Source organism: Notechis scutatus, chromosome 9 (genome assembly GCF_049901735.1).
Source record: "Notechis scutatus isolate UNSWTSFEM ecotype Mainland chromosome 9, rNotScu1.2, whole genome shotgun sequence".
Taxonomy (NCBI): domain Eukaryota; kingdom Metazoa; phylum Chordata; class Lepidosauria; order Squamata; family Elapidae; genus Notechis; species Notechis scutatus.
The window spans coordinates 282,654-302,170 of record NC_142017.1 but is presented as its reverse complement, the minus strand read 5'-3'; the positions used below and the strand labels follow the sequence as shown (position 1 = coordinate 302,170).

Genomic DNA, 19,517 nt, shown 5'->3' with positions numbered 1-19,517 from the left:
GCTGTTGCTCAGCAACATTTGCGCTTCTGGGGAGACAAAAGTCTTCGTCAAAGGCCCCTGCCAGCCTGCCTGGCTCTAATGGCTGCAGGAGAAGCCAGCCTAGGCTTACAAGCTGGCCTTTGCCCTCCCGAGTCCCACGTCAGCTTGGCAGCTTTGGGCTGGTTTCAGGGTTTCCAGCTCTTGCCTCTCACCAGCTGCTTCATTTCCTCTTCCTACAAGGGCAAGACTGGCTGGCACCTGCCACTTCCCTCCTAGGGGCCTGTGGGTGAAGCAGACATGCCAAGTGGCACAAGCAAGGGGGCAGGCAGCCCCTGTGACCCCCGGAGCCTTCCAAGGCTGGCTGGAGTGAGACCAAGGCTCCGTGCCGGTGGAGCCCATGTGTCTGGCTCTGCAAATGGGAGCCTCCTCTGTGCAGAACCCACCCAAGGGTGCTCTGCCACGGGCACAGTGGACTTGGCCCCTCGTCAGCCTGCCCCTGCATGCCTTTAAGGGCCCGGGGTTCATTTTGTCCAGGGGGCCTCATTCCCATCTTTTGCCTCGGACCTGCTAGCATGGCTGAGCATATCTCTTGGCAGCCAGGGCTGCTGTTGCTGCCTACCTGTCTGGCTTGTGTGGTGGAGGAAATGAAGAAAACTCTGTTTCTGATATTGGAACCGGGTGTGGCTCACACACCAGCCTGCAGTTGACGGAAATGGAGGACCAGAGAGTTTGCCTGGAGTGATGAACCTCCATGGGAGGCCAGGGGCTTTTGCGCCAGGAATGAGGGGCTTGCGCAGATCAGAACCGGGAAGAGCAGGACTCCCTTTCAAGCAGCCAGGTATTTCTTGCCTTGGGATCAGGGTTGTCCGAAGTGTCTGGGCTGGGTGGAGCAAGGGTGGGTCAGAGGGGCATTGCTGAGTCCTACGAAAAAGAGGTGAGTCGGTGCAGGCCAGCTCTTCCATCTGAGGCAGGCTGAATGCCCATGGAGCCTGCAGAAGGAAGTCAGGGTGGATGAGAATATTAGCCCCAACAAAACAGTTTATAGGTAAAGCGAAGGCCTGGCCTGGGCCTCCTTTGGTTCCAGAAGGAACCACCAGGGGGCAGCATCTGTGGCTTGGCTCCTTACATTGGCCTGACTGCCAGAGCCTGGACTCTCCTGTGGCATCCATAACTGGCACCCCTGGGGTCAGCCTTCTGGAGCGGAGTTTTATTCTCACCACCACTAGCCAGGAAAGGTAGGTTGGGTGAGAGAGGGGAGTGGCACAGAATCACAGGGTGGTCTTGGTCCTGTTCCTGCTCTCAGGAGGTCTTCCAGCTCCTCCTACGGCAGAAGTCTCCAAACATGGCCACTTTAAGACTTGTGGACTTCAACTCCCAGAATTCCTCAGCCACCAAAGCTGGCTGAGGAATTCTGGGAGTTGAAGTCCACAAGTCTTAAAGTGGCCACGTCTGAGGACCCCTGTCCTACGGATTACAATGGACCTTCGCTTTGAGGAGCATGGAGGCTCTGAGGCCCTGGGGCCCTCCAGGAGCTCCCAGAGTTAATTTGGCATATTGGGCTGTTCCCCACGATGGCTGTTGCGTTTGAGCTGCAGAACGGCTTCCACCAAAGTCCTGTGGCTGGAGAGTGTCTTTCTTGCCAGCAGCTGGATCCCTGAAGGGCTCCATTCACCCGTTGCACCAGCTGGAGGCCCCAGGCCAAGGCACCTGACCTTCCCCTTGGAGCAAGAAGACCCAGTGGGTGCCTGAAAAGCCACGGCGGGCAGCCAGCCTCTTCCTCTGCAGGAGATGAAACAAAGACCCCCCTGCTACCCCTCCCCCAGCCCCTTTGCCTCTGTAGTGTTTCGGTCTAATTAATGTAAGGCCCACTCGGCACCCGCCCCCCTGCCTGTCACTCGTTTATCATGCGACCCGTCTAGCCCTGGGTAATGACCTTGAAAGAATATATCAGCCCACGGTGGCGGGAGTGAAGAATTAAATGGTTTCTCTGAGTGCTTATGGTCATTGCTGACAATTTATATGACACAGCTGCCCTGAGCCATCCACACTGCCCATCTTGGGGTAATCATTTTCCATCCAAGAAAGGATTATGTGCAGAATTGCCTCTGGCCCAAGTCTTCCAGCAGGTTGGATGCATCTGGAAACGGGTTGAGAGGATGGCAGGACTGGTGAGCCCAGGACAGTTTGAGCAGGAAGCCTCAGCCTGAAGTGACTGCCAGCCACACACCCCCAGAGTCCCCCCCCCCGCCCAATCAGCAACTGGTTCCGGGACGGTTTGCGAACAACCGCTAAGGAGCCAAGTGGTGGGAGGGAGGTTTGCAGTTCCAGCTGGCTGCTCCTTGGCCCGTCTTCTGGGTCAACAGGTGGACAGTTTCCTCTGAGGCGTTTGGGTGATAGTTGCCTGCTGGTGGAGGTGCTCCATCTGATGAAAAGCAACACGAAAGGTTTTTCAGCTCCCTTCATTTCAGCCCCTGTTAGTTCACCATGGCATTCTGGCCATGGCTGCTCACTCTTCAGGCCACGCTCGCAAAGCCACCCGGGTTTCCTCTTACCAGACAAGGACTCTTGAAATGGTTTTGGGCATTCTTGGAAGACCTGGGGTACCCTCTCCAGCACCTCTGTTCTTGGCATCCCTTTTAAAGCTAAGCAAGGCAAAGGGTTTGTGGGTTTTATGGACTATATTTTGTAACTGGAAATGCAGGAATAGCTGTCTTTTTAAATGTTGTTATTAAATATATTTTTGCAGACATATATCTGCAGAAATATGTTTACAATTCTAGTTGCTGATCCTGAATAGAGTGGCCCAAACCAGGCACTCCAGGCTGCACCCACACTGGTGTGATTCGGTGTTGGATGATGGAGGCCCCCTACGCGAGCGGTAGAGAGCCTCTATTCCAGAGAATGAGGGAGATCCCCTTTTCAGGGCAGGCTGGAGGGCCGGTGCTTCTCAGGACGCCTGGGTGCCTTCTCTATCTCCCTCCCCAATCGCCCACACCACCATTGCAAGTCCTTCCGAGTTGGAGCTGCATTACTGCACATCAGAGAACGCATGCGTCTCTTGTGCGTAGCTGTCACATTTATATTTCTGCAAATGTTAACATTCTGGCTACGGGCACTTAAACAACAAAGCATCAACTGGAAGTTGGATCAACCAATCAGCATGCAGGACATGTATCTCCACACAGTACATAGTTGAGATTTGGGAGACGTGCACGTTGGCCCATGTGCAGCCATCTGCAACTTATGCTTACTCATGAACTCCCTTTATAGGGGAGACATGCATCGATGCCAAGTACAGTTGAGGGCAAGTCTAAATCAAAATTCATCACTGTAGGTGGCTTCCGGAAAACCTTGCTGCAGGGCTAAATCAGGTGACCACTAGATGGTAGCAAAGAGTTAACCGTTTCTGTACTGCTTTGCTGCCCTGTATTGGTTGTCTGGATTATAGCAGCCCAGTTGCAGGCGGCCTGCCTGTTCTGGCAGTCTCTTCCAGAGGAGGCAAAAGGTCCAACTAGGAGCAGCAACTCAGACTCATGAAAGGACGAGGAGAGACCAACCAAGGTCAACTGACCATGAGGCCTTTGATTAATGGAACCATGGTTGGGCAGGAACCAGGGGGGAATCTGAGGTCTAAGTCCAACCCTGTGTAAGCAAGTGAAAAAGACAGAGGGTCTTCGTTTAACAGAAGTGGCAATTCAGGGAGGCCAACGACCCAAAGGAGCCAACTGGGAAGCAGTTCCTGCGCTGGCCTGGCCAAGAGACTGATGAAGGAGGGCTGGGCAGATGGAGGTTCAGGCAGGTGTCCCCAGGAGGACCAGCCATCCTCCCTCGGTTTCAAGGGATGTGGGGCAGCCCCCAGAACCTCTGGGCTTTCTCCGCCATTCCGCTCGGCTCCCAACCTGCAGGGAAAGGAGTCTGTGGTGGTCTCTCTCCTTTGGAAATGGCGCTCAGAGGAGCCTGGGGCTGCTGCACCTTTGTCCCTGAACACGGTGCTTCTCTAGGGGAGCCAGCATCAGGATGACAGCAGTAGAAAACAATCATTCTCATCATCCTGACAATATCAAATGGCTTCTCGCCTTGCCTGAGAGACCTGCCCTTCTGTGTGTATATTTATATTTAGCATTCTTTCCCCTGCCTCCCTTTACGTTCAGCAGAAAAGGTTTGGCTTGATTAATATTTTCCGCTGTCCGGTAACCATGGCAATTGGGTCAGCAGATATAATACTTAATTTAATCTTCCAACGGCCTCGGTGTGCATCGTCACTGTCCAGAATAATAGAAAGCTCTTGCTGTCCCTCCCTCCCTTTCTCTTTCCTCCGCACATGGCCCTAAAGGTATCAACTGTTTTCTTCATTTGCTGCATGCATTTTAAAAATGCTGCCCCTCCCTTCCAGCTGATCCCCCCACCAGCCCCATTCCTCTGCCACTTCCACCACCATGAGGTTGAGGGAGCGTTCAGAGCAGCATCGTGGGGGATGGGCCCTGCTTCTCCGTGGATTTTCCCGGCCACTGCCATGAGTTGGCCAGGATCTCCCACGGTGGCCCCTTGGCTCTCCAGGTGGGTCGAGCATTTTGCTTTCTCGCCTTCAGCTCTCCTTGTTCTTCCCTTCCCTTGGAATGTCCTCCGTTGAGCTGCTGCCTTCCGCACAAAGAATCCCCTTTTCTGTGGCTGGGAGCCGAGGTGGGGGGCGCATCTCCTGAGGGACGTCATGCCCTGAAGAGGCCTCTGTGCAGGGGACCCGTTGGCTGGGATCTGTCTTCAGCCTCCCACTCAGAATGGCGGCTGGCAAAAAAAGGGGGGGGCTTTTGGTTCGCTCTGGCCTTAGCCTTTCCTTCCTTAGCCTTCCTGAGGTGTGTGCAGAGTGTCTTCTCCGTGTGAGGAGAAAGCTCTTCCTTGCTCGGGAGCCTTGGGAATGGCCTGGAGGGCTGCCGTGGTCCTTGGCAGGAGGAGATGAGGTGGCCTGGCCTGGCTTGAGTTGGCCACCGCAAATGTAACCCTAAGCTCTTCAGCTGCGTGCCCGGTTGGCTGCCCTAGAGTGGAGAGCCCTGCGCAAGGGGAGGATGCTGGGGCTGGCCAGAAGAAAGAGGGGGCTCTATCCCTACTTTCATTGAGGATTGCCTTGCCTGTGTGGGCGTTGCACACCTGCCTCTGCAGACTGGCCCTGAGAGGAAGCAGAAGCCAAAAGGGGGTGGAGAAGGGGAGCGAGTCAGTTGGGCTTCCCAGCCTTTTCCTCTGCTGTGGCTGCACTGAGTCTGCCGGTACCCAGGAAACGCATTCAGGCCCTGCTCGGTGGGCCCAGCCACAGCCTCCCAGGTTTGCTTCCAAGAAAAGGAAGATGTGAGGCCAGAAGCCCAAAGGTTCCTCCCCGTCTTGTGTGGACAGGTCAAAACATTGGGGGGCAGTCACCATTCAGGAGGCAAATGCTGGCTGGCCAAAGCTCCCTAATGCCACCTTTGAAGGGACCCTGTTTTGACTCCATTCCCCTAATCTCAGAAGGGGCCCTCCGAATTCCTCCTAATTATGAGGGCTTGTTGAGCTTTTCCATTCTGACCGCATCCTGAACCTTCATTCTGGGCTGTGACAGAACCTTTTGGAGAGTCTTAATGGAGCTGAGGAAGGGACCCACCCAGACACCCAGACGTTTCCTGTGGATGCGCTGATTGTCAGTTCGGTCAGGCGGTTGGCTGGATTATGGACTGATAGCTATAAACCACTGGCATTCAGAAATGCATCAGGGAGAGAAAGCGAGGGAGGGAGGGCTAAACTAGTTAAAGCTATGGCGTGACCGTGTATGTTCTTTTCCAGCAGAAAATCTTGATTTAATTGTATGTAATTTTTAGTTTGATTCCTGCTTACGATGCTCTTAGAACATCCTAAGTAATACCTTTTTTTAAAAAAGGTCCCACCTTTAATACTTTGTATAAATTATTCAAGATGGCCGACACACCTACACTCTTTCCTCCTCCTATTTTTCCCACTACCACCACCACCACAATCCTGTGAGGTAAGTTGGACTGAAAGAGAGTAACTGGCCCAAAGTCGTCCAGCTCGCTTTCGTGCCTAAGGTGGGATTAGAACTCACCACTACAAGACTGAACTGGCAGTCTTTCTTTTTATTTGTCTTACCTGAAGGTGAAATGTATAGGTTTGCCTTTTGTTAATGCTGTCGGCTCAGGTGATCCAGGTTGTTTCCTTTACTTCCTGTGGTATCCAAAGGTGTGTGGGTGTGTTTCATGATGGCTGCAACTGAATTACGCTGAAAAGGTAGCAGCGGCTGCTTCTCCTCCCTCAGAAGCCTGCAAGGAGGCATCCTAGCCCAAGGCCCACCCTCCCCACGGCAGAACCAGCCTCCCTTTTGGGCGGACCTGGGTGTTTTGTGTGCCCAGGCCACCTCCGGCCCCTTGGCTGCCCTGCCTGGCCTGCTTGAGGTCAGTGGGAGATTTGAAATCAGGTGTCAATAAGACGGAACGTGTCTTCTTGCCAACCAGAACCATACAATGGCTGCTGTTTATAAAGTGGTCAATTAATATTGAGCAGAATTAATTTCAGTCTATTGGTTCGGCCCTCCACAACAATCACAGTTTCTCACGTGGCCCCTTGGGAAAATTAATTGCCCCCCGCCGCTTTAGGGCCTCCCAAGGCTGTGGAGAACCAACAGCAGAAAGTTCTTTTTGAGTGGTGTTTTTCCCATATGAGGGCCCCACAGGTTATTACTGGAAGGTTATTACTGGAATAAAATCACAAGGTTTGAAATTTCTATGTTTCCTTAGAAAAGTTTTAGAACAATCAGCCAGTCAACAACTGTGTTGTTTGAGTGCCTCCAAAAAGTATGAGGGCGATGACATAAAGAGGAGAATGTGTAAAATTCCTTGCAGAGATTCCTGCGTAAATGCAGTTGTGGAATTAAAACACGGGGCAAACCAGTTGCTGCAAATGACAAGGGCAGAGGAAAAACAGGAGAGGGAGAGGTGGGGGGTCTCCCAGGGTCTACATGGGGACCAGGCCTCTGAGATTTGGTTGGCGTCCCTGTGGAGAGGGGGTTGAGTAAAGGATCTATGGGTCAGGTTTATAAAAGCCCTGGCTGATCAGCTCATTCCAACTCCTGTCGCAGGACATCGGCCTGCCCCCCTCCTGCCCAGGTCCCACCATTTCCTCTGCGCCAGCTGGCAGGTCTTCATCGCAGGACCAAAGGGGCGGCAACTACCGTGTCCAGGAATAGCTGTCACCCCCTTCGGCAGAGCAGCTCTGTCCTTGTGACAGGTGGAAGGAAGGGCACAAACAGGCGGACAACTGCGCAGCCAGAGGAGGGATCCAAGAAGGGCTGGAAAGCGTCTACTAGAAGCTGCTGGGGGGAGAATTTGGTGGAGCATATAAATAGTAGATTCTGCACTGAGGAGCTTCAGTTGGGACAAGCTTAGGGGCTCTGCCCCAGTGGTGGGATTCATATTTTTTTGACTACCGGTTCTGTGGGCGTGGCTTGGTGGGTGTGGCAGGGGGAGGAAACTGTGAAATCTCCAGTCAGAGGTGGCATTGGCCAGTTCTCCGAACTACTCAACATTTCCGCTACCGGTTCTCCAGAAGTGGTCACAACCTGCTGAAGGCCACCTCTGCTCTGCCCCAATTTGTGAGGAGCAAGACCACCTGTCCAGCCCCTTTTTGTGCTCCTGGCATTACAGGCTGGAGCAGCCCAGAGGCCGCTTTGACTCCCGGCAGGCGGATGCTTTACATAAACTAGCTAGCAATCTGCTCTCCTTGTATTGATGTAGACATTACCACAAATCGCCACTTAGGGACTTGGAAGAATTGACTCGCTGGTTTCAGATCCAATAGACATAAGTTGATCAGATGCAAAGTTTAAGCACACTTGTCTGGCAGGCTGACTGCCCCTGAGACAGGACGTGGCTCCTGCTTTGAAGAGGCCCTGGGGACGCTGTGGACGAAGGAGGCTCTGGGTCAGGACAGTGACGGTGTGGTCGAGAAGGCGCAGAGCGGTTGGAGAGTGGGAAACCAAGCGCTTGTCTTGCCTGACCACACCATCCTCTCCAACAATTTGCGTGGGCTACAACCCTCCTGGTGACTTGGGATTTTGTAATCCGTTGTGGTGAATCTAGAAAGCTGCAAATGTGGGAGGAATTTGATGGTGGGCTGCATTATAGCCAAGCCGGAGGACTCTGCGGAAGCAGAGCTTGGCCATACTCTGCTTTTTTTTGGGGGGAGGAATGCAACAGCCACCACCCCCTTCCGGATTCCTTTTCCTGTTTGGTTCTGTCAAAGGCTGAGCTTGGGGAATTTGTACCTATACTTCTTTGGCCTGCTTGACCGGTTTAATTCTTAAAGTCTTTTGAATTTGTAGTGGCAATTACCTTGGGACTGGTACAATTGGAGGAAGCACTGTGGAGGTAGAAGCAACAAGCCAAGAACCCGGTGAGGAGGAGGTAGCAAAATGGAGGCTGGGTACGGACTGCCCCCCCCCCCATCCTTCTGTGGCATTCCAGGTCAGGCAGCCCCTCCTTGGTATCTGCTCCCCGGGGCCAGGATTGCGGCCAGAGCACCCCTGGGAGCAGAGGCCAGCGGCCTTGTCCCACTGCGCCCTGGGAGACCCCGCAGGGCCCGCTCAGATAGTTTGCCCCCTAGTCTGTGCCTCCTTCAGGGACAGCATCCCCACCCCACCCCCCCACCCCCCGGTCTCCTTTCTGGAAGATGGTCTACAAGGCCAGGAAGCCTGGAGCCTGCCGGACCGGTTTATTCCGAGAAGCTGCATCTCACAGGCCTCAAACCAAGGCCTCCCTCCACGGCAGAGGGAGGAAGCAGCTGACCTGCAGCCCTCTCTTACTCCGGGAGGGCCCGTTAATGTAGCTGCAATGCTGGAAGAGGAGGAGGAGGAGGAGGAGGAACAGCTATACAATCCACCTTGTCTGACCCCCCAAAAAAAAAAAAAGAAAGAAAGCTGTTCCAGGGAAATTAAGTGAAATCATTTGAGGTGCAACCTCTTTTGGAGTTGAGATCCAATCCTTTCTGGGCTCCTTTGCAGAACCTGCCCTGAGAGGAGAGGCTGGGGGTAGGAAGAGAGCAGAAGCCCCTTCCTTCTTTAGCTGACCGAAGGCCTCAGAGCCACCGGGCTTCCTGAGTTGCAGCCGCCAACACCTGATTTCACTCTCTTTAGGGTCCACAGAAGAAAAACTGGGCCAGGCTTTGGAATATTGCACAGCCCTGGTGTGTGAAACAGTGCGGTGCCGTTCCTGAGCGACCCCTCGGCCTCCCACTTCCCTTCCCTGCTCCTCCTGGAGAGCAGCCTCATGGACAGAGAGCGGAGAAGCCTGGGGCTCCAGATGTCTGCCTGCAAACCAGCTGTGTCCCCCTGAAGGTGAGCCTCCCAGTAGCCGAGCCACCATAGGCTTGCTTGCTACCCCCCCCCCCGCCATTCGTCCATAGCAGCACATAGGCCGGGAGGAGCTCTGGGAAGGGCAGGCACGGAGCCGAGTGGGGAGCGCTGGGGCACGCTCCCCTCCATCGCCAGGCGGAAGGCCCTACGAGGAAAGGGAGGGACCCACCGTTCCCATGTAATTCTGAGACGCCAGAGAAACCAAGTGCTTGGTGTGGGTTTTTTGCAATCCAAAAGAAGCGTAGTTTGTGAAGCCTGGAGCCTATCGGGGTCATAGGGGATCCCCTTGAAGTGTGACGCCCCTGAGCTGACCTAGCAGCCCCTCCCCTGAGAAGGGGCGGGGCAACCCAGCCCTGGGCAGGCACAGGGAGGGCAGGGCTGTGGCCTGACCCCTTTGAGCCCAGGGCTTTCCTCAGGGGCCCAGGGCACGTCCTCCTAGGATGTGGATGTTCCTTGGGCCGAGTTCTGTGGTTAATTTATGGTGCAGTGCAATGCTGTGTGTCCAGAAAACAGGGTGACAAGTAGCCTATGGTTCATTAGCCATGGTTCCCTTGTCACCTGACCGGTTATCCATTGGTACCTGTGCATTTTGGGTGATGGCCTCTGCATAAGGCCTCTGCGTAAGGCTTTCCAAGCTGAGTTTGTCTGCCCGCTTGATGTAACATCACCTTGCTTCCGATCTAGACACTCACGGGCCTCCACAGGACCAATCTCTCTAGCTCCCTTGGGAAGGACTCTTTTATAGCAGGTGCCCAAGTTTCTATCGGCTGCTGATATTATTGGCACTCTAGGTGGACTGAAAGGCCAAAAGCTTTTGGGTTGCTTTGTTAAAGCAAATAAGAAAAGCAGAAATGTAAATTATACCACCGGGTTTGCATTACAGATTTGCAAATAATAGCAGACTAATGGTTATTGCAAAGGAAAATAGCGTTGGGATCAATACTCCATACAGTCCAATGGAATGCCCTTCTCTCTCTTTTAATCACCTCACTGCAAAAGTGGCATTGAAATCAGAAATCTCCTTCTCTCCATTGGTACAAATCAAGTCATGGCTGGGGAGGAATGTGGCGAGCCTGGCCGGCTGCCTCCTCCTGAGGACAAAAGAGGCCTGTGATGGGGCTACAGGGAAGGGAGGGAGGAAGTTCTGACTTCTCCTAAAAGAGGGAAGTGAAGCTTCTGGGAGGCTGCCCCAGGCGGGCACAGAAAATCTGGGTCTCTGTCATCGGTCGTCTCCCTCCCTCCTTCTGGGCCACCCTTGCATGACACAATCCAAAAACCAGCGATACTTGGTCTCAAACCAAACAGGCCATGCTTCCTGATGTACCCCCCCCCCCCCTTCCTTCCTTTGGCGCCCCCCCCCCAAGGCTTCGTCAGGGAGAGCCCTTCATAGCCCCTCTGGGGACCGAGCCTCTTGGCCATCCTGGGCTCCTTCTGTGGGCAGGTGAGGGAGCGGGGAGGCTGGGGGCCTGGGGCAGAGGAGGCAGAGGGGCTGCTTCTCCGACCCAGGGCCTCCTCCCTCTCTGGAGCTTTCTGAAGGCCACCAAGTTCCCGAGAGCCTTAATATGACTTTTGAGGAAAAAAATGAAATAATGATTCAATATACAGGCATTGATGAAAGATGCATTTGTAAAGCAATAAATTAAAACCTCATTAATATTTCAAAAAGGATATTTTATGCTTTTCTATTTCATCTCTGTTTCTGACCTCTGGCTTGGAGTTCCCAGCATGAAGGCAATGGTGAAATCTGTTCCCCATACAATGCTAATTATAAGTAAATTGCCACATAAACGTTCAGTCAAGCACATTAATTCTACATAAAGTGAATTACTGTAGCATAAAATTTTCAAATGTGACTGAAGTTGGTAATCTGCCTCCTCCCTTTTTGCTTTGGCTCTGGATTGAGGGGCACCTGGGCTTTTCTCTGGCCGAGGGTCCCCCACATTAGCATAGTTTCAAAAGTGCTTTTGATTCAATTCGGCCATTGCCTTTTTAATTACGCCAAATCTGTGGCACCTCCTGGCAGAGTTTGATGGAAACAGGAGCCGGGGAGCCCCCTGCATATCCTTCCTGTCTCCCATGGGAGACCTGGGCCGGGTCTCTGAGAATGCGCAGCCCTCCCACCCCCCTTGCTCCAGAATGGATCCGAATCTCTGCACCTCCCCACTAGGCAACCCCAGGTGACTTTTACATGGGCCTTTTGATTCATGGAGAATCATTTCAGCTATTGCAGTAGTATTCTAATGTATTAGAGACCGCTGCAATCTTGAATAAGGGAATTCTGCCTTGCTTTTGTTAATAAGTGTCATTACAATACTGCTTCTGTTTGAATGAAGAATTAAAATGTTGGAAACTGCACTGATTATCGAAATGGTTCATTCTATCGGCATATTTCTTTATCCATTTCAGAAAAAGGAATACAGTTGCATCCATATTGGTGTAAATCTATTTTGACTGTATTAATAGCAGAAAAGGCCCTATAATCCTTTCTGGGTCCCTCTATTTTAAATGGCTTCAGTGCCAGCAAAGCCTGTCTTCACCCACTCATCAGCCTCGGCTTCATCAACAGTGCCCGGGTGGCTCCTTTGAAGTGGGCGGATGGGAAGGCTCCCGGGTGCTCCGGGGTGGCAGGCGCAGCGACCAGCAGTTCCAAGCAGGGGCAGGGCTACCTCTGGAGGATGCGGAGGAGGGCAGGGGCTCCCTCTGGGCACCTTACACTGACTCCCACTGCACCCGGCTCACAGCACAACTAGGTGGACCGAGTGGGAGACCATCAGTGGCGGGATTCAAATAATTGAACAACCGGTTCTCTGCCCTAATGAGTTCTTTCCAGCAGCCAGTTCCCCAAACTGCTCAGGAAATTAACAGCCGGTTCTCCTGAAGTGGTGCAAACTGGCTGAATCCCACCACTGGAGACAACCCTGAGCCCCCACCCCCCCACAGCAAGAAGTCGAATGTGCTCTTATTCCCAGACTGGAAAGAAGGTCTCAGCGTCTGCCAGGTCACAGCCAATGAAACCCCAAGAACGCCAGTAGACCAGGTCAAGCCAGGACGGGGGACGTGGTCAGGACAGGGGCTCTCAGGACTGGATGTTCAAAGATCCAGAGTATCATTGCTCCGCCCGTTCGTCACGCCACGCCTATTGGTGCGTAAGTGTATAGAAGCTCCGACTATTCCTCAGGTTTTTCCTGGTGCTTCTTCCTTCTCCTTTCTCTGTTTCCCTGGATGGAAGAAAGAAAGCCACCTGATGTGGTCAATGGGACAGTTGGGGAAGATACTCCGGCTCTGTGAGAGAGGGTCAGGAAGAAGCCAAAGGAGAAGGCTCTATGTATGGCTGGATCTTGAAATTAGTGGCATAGACAAACTGGGCAGCATTTCTTTGCTTTGCTTACTCAAGTCCATGGTTTATGTTAGTTGTTTGATCAACAATCTTTTTGCTTGCTCGTTATTCCTGTACTTCTCTCATTTGTTGCCTTCATTTGATCTAAGTTTGCCTTGAATTGTTATGTCCAAGTCACCATTTATTTCATCTCAGGTACTGTAGGTGTGTGACACTGCATGCCTGGTTCAGGATCACTTGTGTAAATCCTTATTGGTTTGTAGAAGAGCAAGAAAGGTGGGCCTCACTCCATAAGACTCTGGGTGGCATACAACATTAGAGGGCGTCTGCAAGTATATGACAGAAGACGGGTGGATTTATGCAGTTTTTCAGGGGCTATTAAATTAACTAATTAAATTGCTGGGATAGGTGTGCAAAAAGCACCTGGTAATAAACGCTGATGAAGGACAAGATCCTGGGCCCTTTGATAGTGTCCAGTTTGAATGCTCTTCTGAGAGTCGTCACGCATTTTGAAGGGATGGCTTGGATTTTGTTTATTTACTCATCTATATTTTTATTTATTTATGAATCAAAGACATAGATTGCCTAACTCCTTGTGACTGGTACTTTTGGCTTGGCATCCACCTATCCTGTTTAACAAGCAAACTTCTTCAACCCCTATCACTGGTGGAATAATAAAAGAAGGCAGATAAAATGTAGGGTTTTGGAGAAATAAATGACATAAATTTTGTTTTGTAACTTTCAGAATTTAATGAACAGCTTTTGAGATAATTAATACATTTCCATATTCATGTTAAATCAGTATTACTGTAGAGATAATAACGCCACATTTCAATATTTATGACATTTTCATAAATAGAGAAAATTGGTAATTAACCACTGCTGCAGAAAACACCTACTTGTTAATTCTTTTCTGAATGCATCCACCTGCACCCATCAGTTTGTCCCTGGGTTTTTGGTCAGGCCTGGGAGGCTGCTGGTTGGCTAAAGTGTTGCCCATTAGCCTCTTCCTGTGACAGAGCCCAGCCAAGAGTGCCAGGGCCAAAGGCAGCTACTCTGCCTGCCCGCGGTCTCCTTTTGTGCCAAAGAACCTCACCAGCTTTGCTTAAAATTGCCAGAGCAGCTTAGATTGTTCTAACCCTTCCCTCCCCCTCCCCCCACACGTATAGCTGTTTCCAAACCCAAAGATATTACACAGGCTTTTGTGCCAAAACAGACAAGTCCGTATTTAACTTTAAGTCAGTCAAATCCTTTGCCTGAGAAGCAGCTAAAATTAAAGCTGTGCAGGTGGTATATTTGCCAGCCAATCCCAGGTTGATCCCTGGTCCTATCTCCAAGGATCACGTCCCTTTTCTTCCTTCTGCAACATCTGGGGGCAGCATCTCTTCTTTCCCCCTTGAGGCGAGTAATGCCTGGGGCTGCTGGGTTACTCTGGAGGGCTCCGGCTCAGGGCAGCTCTGGCTGGATTTGGAAATAGCCCCATCTAGCCCTCCTGGTCATGCCTGACCCCCAACGGGCCCCGAGGGTCACAATTTTATTCCACATCTGTAATTCAAACAAGGGCATCCCCTGGTCAGGGGGACAGCTGTAAGCAGCCTCCCCAATGCCCTGCTTGTCCGCCGTTGTTGGACTCTCATTGCACTTGGCAGGCATGACCTTTCAACTCGCCCCCCATGGTCATACCCAGGGGGTGGCCGGCCGTGCAGGTGGGAGAGATCAAAGGCTCAGGGGAGGGACCTGCTCTGCCTCCGCCCTCCTCAATCTACAGGAGGAAGCAGCAGCAGAAGCAGCAGCAGGAGACAACTGGCCTGCCTAGAGAACATCTCCTTCCTTCTCCTGCTTCCCTCCTATTTGGACATGAAGCAATCTCCTCGGGGGAGGGTTGACTGCTGCCCTGAAGGAATGCCATGGTCCCTGCTGCACATCTGCGAGCCCCTTTTGGCAACAGGAATTTAATTAAAGGCCTCATGCAAACAGCCACGTTGGGCATTGCTTGCTGAAAAGTGGGGGGAATGCCACACAGCCAGAGGGGCTGCTGGTTGCTGGGAAACCCGGGGCCTTGGCTTCATGCTCCTTTGGGCTGCTGCTTCTGTCTGGGTATGTTATAAACATGGTGAGAATTTACCTGCAGTATGGAAATATTTTGCCTCTCCGCAGGCTGTTGGCACAAACCCAAGGCCCCCTTGCGTGAATGACTAATGGGAACATATGTTCTTCCTGTTTTTGCCATGCTTAAAGACAGGAGCAAAGGCAGGGAGGGGGTTTATCTTTCCCTGGTCCTTGGACACTCATGTGGTCAGGAACTCCCCAGCCCTCCCGTCCCTTTGGAGCCTGGCTCTGGGCTGGACCACTTGAGCCCCCATCTCTGGCTCACATACCATTTTCTACATACTTTTCACGCTCCCGCCTGAATCTGGTTCACTTTTTGAAAAATCTGAGAGTAGCTGCCTGACCAGGATAGTACTAAACTCTTGGAAGACTTAATGGTATCTCTACGTAGCAGAGGGGAGAGCTCCTCCTTTCAACCTAGTTGGATCCTTCTGGGAAGCAGGAAACGAGGGTTGAGGGTGAGGAGTCCCCAGCAAGCAAAGGCAGGGGTGGGATTCAAAATTTTTAACAACTGGTTCTGTGGGTGTAGCTTAGATGGTGGACGTGGCTTGGTGGTCATGTGACTGAGTGGACATGGCTTGATGGTCATGTTATTGCCTGGGCGTGACCAACTCAACATCACTCACATCGAGGCACGCATCTCCTCGCCTGACCTCTCACGACTGTGGGGATGCTGCAACAGTCGTAAGTGTGAAAAATGGCCATAAGTCACTTCTTTCAGTGCCATTGTAACTTTGAATGGTCACTCCACACAAGCAAAGTACCAGCAAAGGAGGGGGGAAAAAACTCCAGAGACGTTCCTGACACAGGAAGTCCAGTCCTGCCAAGAATGTAATAAGGGTTAACGGAGAGGCAGTTTCTGTAAGCAACACCAGAATGTTTCCTTCCTGCCTTCCTTACAGGATTAGGCCAGTAATTTCTTCTAACAACCGGTTCCCCGAACTGCTTAGAAGGTTAACAACCGGTTCTAGCGAATAGGTGCGAACTGCTAGAATCCCAGCCCTGAGCAAAGGCTTCCAAGCTTTCTCCAGCAGTTGCTCTCCTCCTATAAAAGCTCTTCCCGTAACTTTTATTTGCTCAGGCCCTGCCGCTTGGTCACCTGGCCTCCCTTGGTTCTCTCTCGGACTGCTGACCTTGGTCCAGAATTTTGCAGTTTCCATTGTTCTGGAGGCCGTCTTCCCATGCTTCCTTCTCACACTAGGGCTTACATTTAAGACCAGAGCCTAGTTCAAGATGCTCTCAGGTGTTTAAGACCCCAGCACCTCTCTTGGTGGGACTCTATTTATGCAATGTATCCCCCGTCCCCTCTGTCTCCCTTTGAAAACTTTATTTCTTGAATAAAGCAGATTGACTGGCGAAGATGGTTGTGAGAGAAGGTGAGAATGGCTGTAGGGCTCTTCTGCTATATGAATGAAGGCAATGTTCCGGATCCGGTCTGGGCTGATCCCTGGGACCAGAGCTTTCAGACTCACCTGGAGGGAACGTTTCTCTCACCCACTCTGGCCCTGGTGACTGACCCAGACCGGGTCCTGTTTGGCTATGAATTGTGTTAGCAAAGTTAATTGGTGGATAGGTTTAGGAATATGCACGTGTGTTATTTTTATTGTGTCTGTAAATATATTATGCTGTATACCAGTGGTGGCTAACCTTTTTGGGCTCCTGTGCGGAAATTTTGCACTCTCGCGCTCACATGCCGGTACTCACATGCCAGTACTCAATGTGTGCTGGCCCCCCTGCACATGTGTTTGCAATCCCCCCTGCCCCCTTACTGGGCATGCACACGCACACGCCTCCCGGCTGATTTTTGGCTCGTTTGAGGCCTTTTTCGGCCTCCCAGCGGCTCAAGGGAAGCCTCTACAGCCTTTGGAGGACAAAAAATGGGCCCATTTCGTCACTTCCGGTATTTCCAGAAATACAGGAAGTGACAAAAGGGAGGCAAGCGCTTGCGCAGTGATAGAAGTTTGGCTGGGGCTCGCGTGCTGGCACAAACGGCTCTGGGTGCCACCTGTGGCACACGTGCCATAGGTTCACCATCACAGCTGTTTACTGATCTCATTGCTTTTGTGCACTTTTAAGTGCTGTTTAGCTTTTAATTGGTAAATTTTTATTGTGGTAGGACTATTTGGTTGGGGATGGTACGTTATTAAAAAAAAAGGTTTGTATATTCCATGAAGCCTGTAAGCCACCGGGAGCGGAATAGAGGAGGAAAGGCATTTTTGGAAAGAGACAGAAAAGGGGCTCTGAGAAACTCCAAGTGCTTTCTGGCCCTGCCTTGCCTTGGTCCTTCTTCTTCGGCCTGTGGCTCCTCCCCATGAGGGTTTGCAGATGCCATCAGGGTTTTATCGTCAGGGTTTTAAGCATCTTCGTGGTGTGAGGTCATTGTTATTCCACGGTGACAGAGAGGGAGAGCTGCTCATCCTTCATTCGCATGGCGGCAATGAACCTGGGAGATGGAGAAGCCGTTCACGATCAGAGCAGCTTCCTTCCATCTTCCTGGGGTTCAGAGGGAGGGCAAGAATTTCTGGGCATGTGGAACTTCCCTCCCGTACATCTGCAGGCCACTGAAAACAATGGCCGAGCTCCCCCAGGGTGGAGAGATCTCAAAGGGCCTTGCTCCCAATGTCAGCAGGACAAAGGGATTCTGCCCTCCTTTTCTGCTGACCTGACTGGCTTGGTTGACCCCCAATGTAGGTCTTTTCTGTGCTCCATTGAAGGCCTCTCGTTCCCACAGCCTTGGGGGGTTGGCTGTGCTCCACAGTTAATGCTAATGAAACCCACAGCCTGCATTGCCGGCATGATCACAACTGGGGCTGCTGAGCAGGGCAGCCGGAGGAAATGAAGCCGGGAGGCAAACCGTGACTCTCAGGGGCAGCTGCTTGGCCTCCCCAAGAGCCTCCGGCAGCCTCTGGCGTCATCCTTGCCCAGAGGGGTAGAGGACCCTCCTGTTCCTCAAGGCTCTGCACCTCCCTCCTGGGCTCATTGGTCAGCAAAAACCTCCCCTCTCCCGAAGGGCCGTGTGCCCAGTCGCCTGTGGCCGGCCTCCAAGTGACCCATTGCAGGGCTGCCCTTTGGAAGACGGGAAGCTTCAACGAGGAGACGGTGCCGCAACTGGCAGAAGCTGCGAGAAAACAGGCTTCCTTGCACTTGTAGTCGCCCATCGGAACCTCTTCTGCACTTTGCCTTCCTTCCCTTCCCTTTGCTTAAGAGGGCCATCCAGCAGCAAGGAAGGGGCTCAACTGGCCAGCCCCTTCCCTGGCTAAAAAGAAAGAAACTAGCCCATGAAACTAGTCGGCCATGGGCACACATTCCCTCACCCCCCCGTGCCCTCCCCTCCTGTGCTCTGCTTGCCCTGGGTCTTGGCACTAGTATGAGCTCCCTGGCTGCTTCACATAGAATCTTTAGCCAGGGCAGTTATAATCCCAGCTGCTGTATTGGCATAATATGCTAAAATTGGTTGGCTTTCCTCTTTGGTGGGGTTTTTTAAGCTTAGTGATATGGCCAGCCCATCTCCCTTAGTTAATCTGTACTGCAGTAGAATGTACAGATCCAGGAAATGGTTAAATCAGGCCCCAGGCTGGGCATAAAGTCAGAAAAAGCTGAAAGCAGAGATCTCCTTCTCGGCAAACAGGTAGGTCTTGCTGCCCAAGGGAGGAAGAAGGTGTCTTCTTACCTGTTTCCCGCTTTCCCCCTCCATTTGGGAAGCTTTAAATTCTCTATTGTACTTCATGCAGTGGAAACTATAAGCTGCCCAGGGTCTTCTGGAATGGGTGGCCATAATAAATTTAATAAAATAATGTATTAAAATCGACTGGACATTCATTCACACATTCACTTTTATCATTACAGGATCATACAGACTCTGGATAGCGTCCAAGTAAGGATAAAAAGGGGCCACTTGGAATCTTCACCCAGCCAAAGAGCCATTTCAAGGGCCCCTCTTGCCTCTCTTGGGAGGGGAACTTCAGGGGACCAGGAAGGCGGGACCCCCTTCAGCAGGGCAGGCCTGGATGGCTCCTGGGGCCACGCCTTAGGGCCAGGGGGTGGAGGCCTCCAAGGCCCTGTCCAACTCTGTCGTCCTGAAGAGGGGCCCTGCCAGGAATCCGGCCGCTGCCGTCTGAGCCAGTGGCACCTTCCCTGGCGGCCTTAGGGGGAGCGAAATGGGCTTCCTGCTTTGCTCCATGGCTGCCGTCCAGAAGGAGGAGGAGGAGGGTGTCCTTTGGAACCAGCTCATCACTATTCCTTACCCTTAAAAAAATCACATGACATGCAAACATCAGTAAAAATGGCTTGGCCTGATTTTCTAGTCCATTTCTCACTTCCAGGGTGTTCAAAGAAATATTTGCTTTTGCTTGTCTTTATGACCAACAAGTCCTTACATTGTGGTCATTTTGCCAGTTGTGCAAGGTGTGTTTGCTCTCCTCCCCCCCCTCCCCTTTTGAGTGGGACCTTTTCCCTGATACCGGCGGAGGCACAGCATGTCACAGGGCGAGGAGGAAGGCCAGGAAGTTGTGGAAGGCTGTGGATTCTGCTCCATTAGCTTTGTGTCTTCCTCATCTGATCCTTTCAGGGAGCGTAGTGGCCTGATGGCCTAGAAGCCTGAGAATTAAACCAACTTTGTCAATGGGGGGGGGGCACATGTTTGGGGACATGTTGGCTCCTCCTCTGGGGGGGCTGTTTTCCTGGATGCTGCCCTGCCCCTCCCCCCTTCAT

General features: G+C 52.2%; 1 protein-coding gene across 1 annotated transcript in view; it reads left to right on the top strand.

Moving 5' to 3' along the window:
* Nucleotides 1–9,169: 9,169 nt before the first annotated feature.
* Nucleotides 9,170–19,517, top strand: part of ZFHX3 (zinc finger homeobox 3) — a 133,195-nt gene continuing 122,847 nt past the window's right edge. Inside the window, 1 exon segment of the mRNA XM_026684846.2 lies at nucleotides 9,170–9,343. The gene's annotated coding sequence lies outside the window, so the exon portion shown is untranslated.